Source organism: Brassica napus, unplaced genomic scaffold (assembly GCF_020379485.1).
Source record: "Brassica napus cultivar Da-Ae unplaced genomic scaffold, Da-Ae ScsIHWf_2882;HRSCAF=3666, whole genome shotgun sequence".
NCBI classification, from domain to species: Eukaryota; Viridiplantae; Streptophyta; class Magnoliopsida; order Brassicales; family Brassicaceae; genus Brassica; species Brassica napus.
This window is the reverse complement of record NW_026016134.1, coordinates 22,660-26,118: the sequence shown is the minus strand read 5'-3', so window position 1 is coordinate 26,118 and position 3,459 is coordinate 22,660. Positions and strand designations below refer to the sequence as shown.

The following is a 3,459-nucleotide window of genomic DNA, read 5'->3' as shown; positions in this document are numbered from 1 at the left end:
CATTAAATGAAATTGTCAGTCCACTTCTTTTACTAAAATTTTTGTTTGTTCAACATACCATCATATAAGACTTTTAGGGTACGATATCTTAACATTTTGTAAACATATAAAGAAATAATTCTGATCACTAATGACCATTTGCTAATAAGTCAAATCAACAGATAGCTATTGATAATTTTGATGAGATAAAAAGGAAAGAGAAGGTCACAAGTTCACAACGAAGCCTTCAAAAGGTGTTAATGAAAAGTGAAGGAAGTAAATGCCGTGGTACGTGGTAGTTGGCACCGATATAGTTATTTGCCCTATTGTAATATGCCTCATTATTTTCATTTTGGTTGCATTTATTATCCATCTTCCTGATTTATGGGTTTCTTTAGCTTGATGTGTAGCTGCTACCTCTCTAACTATAATTTTAGTATCTAATACAAACATAAAACTATAGATCTATACTCACTAACTAGATCTATTAGTGTATCGTTTTAGTGATTTTTCAGACGACAAAATGTACTAGACAAAGCAGCTACACATTGTCTGGGGATCTTAAAGATTTTTTTAACATTAGAAATTTTATTTTCTAGATTCTTTTAGATTTTAGTAATTTTTTGTAGTTTTAAGAAAAATATGTATACTTTTGGACCTCGTTTTCATAACATAAATTATTAAAAGATAAATATATAATAATATAAATACATAAAATATATAAAATCGAATACTTAATTATTAAGATTTGGAGTTAGGCATAGGGACATAAGGCATATTTGGTCCATTCTCCTCAGCCCGGATTAGCTACTTTCACAAAATTTTGGTAGATGTATGTTTGAGTACGCTTTACTCTTTAGACTCTTTTGGTTACAGAGAAAAGGGAAATAAAGCTTTGCAGAAAAGAGATAGAAACCCAGATTCTAAAATTCAACTGAATCGAAGGTATGGTCATATCAAACAAACGCCCATACGCCTTGGCACAATCCTTTTACATGAGACAGAAATATAGTACGACTTTTTGTTTGAATAATGTAAAGGAGAACAAGCACAACTAATGATCTAACGGTTTGCATTTAAAATTGAAAGCTAAGTACAAAAGAAATTCATCTACACATTAGTTTAATTAGTTTCTTGGACTCAACTATGTTGTCATTAAGGTTTTATTTTGAAATAAAGCATTCTGTGTTTGTTATGTGGTTTCTATATTTTTGTGCAATGTTGTTGATTGTTATATGGTTTAACAATTGAAGATAGATAACTGTGGTATTGCTTTTTTTTTTTTTTGGACAACACTGTTGTGCTTTGCTTGATGCACAACATATACTATTGATTCGTACACGAAAGCACGCATACTGTTGAGAGTTTTCAAGCAAGTATACAAACTCTACTCATCAAACCTTTTGATGACTTTATGTTACCTACGGCTAAGGAAAACGATTGTAATGATAATGAAATGAAAGCGTCTTCTTACTCAACTAACTTCTCCCAAACCAGAAGCATGAAAACATATCTCATGGTGTTACAAACGCCAACAACCCTATGCCAATGCATAACGATTACACAAGGTACAAAACAGCCAAACTTATGCAACCCAGAAAAAAATAAGGAGCTGAAACACTTAGAGATAGAGATAGAATCCGAGATACTGAGAGAGATGTGGAGACAACTCTCCAACCAAATCATACAATCAGAAACGTCTTCTCGGGCTTCTTGAACGTTGTTGTGACCTCCAGACCTGCCCAATGATTAAAGGATTCTACGATATAAGGTCAAATGACTTGAGAAAAGTCGCATACTTTGTCAACAACTGAAAGATTTGATAACTCCAAGTTAAAAAGGACTACTCTCACTCGCATGTGTATTCAATTAGTAACCTTTGATACTTGTAAACACGCGACATCATCTCACCAGAACAGGAAACAGGTAGTACAACTTGGTTATGAGAAAAGAGAAGAGGATACAAACCTCAAGTTCTTTCTCCTGTAAGATCCAGCATTGGGTCCACTGCTGAAGGCCCAGTCAACGGTGACATTCTGTGTAAGAAGCTCAGCACCATTCATAGCTTTGATAGCATTCTGTGCTTCTTCACTCTTCTCATATTCTACCAAAGCATAGCCCTAAAGAAGAATACAAGATAAAAAAATTACAAAGATATCCATATAAAAATTTAAGACAGGTCCCACAGCAAAACACTGCACTCTACAGAATATCATCAAGAATAGAGCAAGCAAAAAGGCTATTAAACTAGCATCAGGAGCCACTACTAGGAACAAAAGGAGCAAACAACATACCTTGACAAAACCAGTACGGCGATCGAGATTGAGATGCAAACTCTTAATCTCCCAAAATCACCAAAGCATTCGATAGATCATCCTCTTGTGCCTCCTCATGAACTCCGGTGACCAAAATAATCCAGCCCTCAATAGCTACACAACAGTTCCAAACCAATATCACCACCAACAAGCAACATAGTTTACACTTGTTCTTGCTTGCACAAGCTACGTTTAAGTCCAACCAATCTAATAAACAAAGTTTCTAGGTCAAATCGAAACCCTATAACAAATCAATCAATCAAGCAAACTCGCATTATAGACTACAAAAGAGTAAAAGATTGAGAGAGAAGTTACATCGCTGGGGGCCAGGACCGCCGTCGGAACCTAGGGAGTCGAAATCGCGCGAGGAAAGGCGGCGGTGGCGATCGGAGTCTCTCTCCTCGCGAAAGCCGCGGCCTTTGGTCTTCCTATCCGGCGAATCGCCGTTGGCTCCGGCGATAGCTGACCTAAGCCTCGGAGCGAGCGCGCAGCGGCGCGTGGGGAAACGTCAGCTGCTCCAGCATCTTCGTCCATGAGGTCATCCTCCTCTGGCTCGAAATCGATTGCTTCGGATTCTATGTTCGCCATTACTTCCGCCGCAACTGAATCGAATCGAATCGAATCGAATGGAATCTCTCACGGTTTTCTTCCACTACAGAAACAATTCGTGTGTTTGGGGCGGAAGCTTCTTCTTCTACATTTTAGATATTATGTCATGGTTATAGGAATGTACATTGGGCTCTATGGGCCTGTTTCTTTTTGCTAACGAGTATCCTGACTCTATGAAGTGGTCCAAACTAGAGACCGAAGTGAGTATGGACGCGTGCCAGTGAAAGTAGTCTAAAGACTTGCTGATTTTTTCATCGTTGTGGGAGAGTTACATATATAATCAAGTTTGTTAGAGGAGAGTATGATCTTCCTATATTACAGGAGATTTACAAACTAAACAGAATATCTGAGAATATTTTTCACCCTCTCTCAGTTGAAGCGTCGAATGTCTTGACGGTTAACTGTTGCGAAAGGCTGTGAACAACGATGATGGTAGGCCCTTTGTAAATATGTCAGCATATTGATGAGCAGACGGAACGTGCAGGACTTTGAATTCGCCCAATGCGACCCTGTCTCTGACAAGTGAATGTCCAGTTCCACATGTTTCGTACGCTGA

The 3,459-nt window shown here is 37.8% G+C and overlaps 1 pseudogene; it reads right to left on the bottom strand.

The window, feature by feature from the left end:
- Window positions 1-1,707: 1,707 nt before the first annotated feature.
- On the bottom strand, window positions 1,708-2,928 carry LOC125602522 (annotated as a pseudogene).
- Window positions 2,929-3,459: the final 531 nt, after the last annotated feature.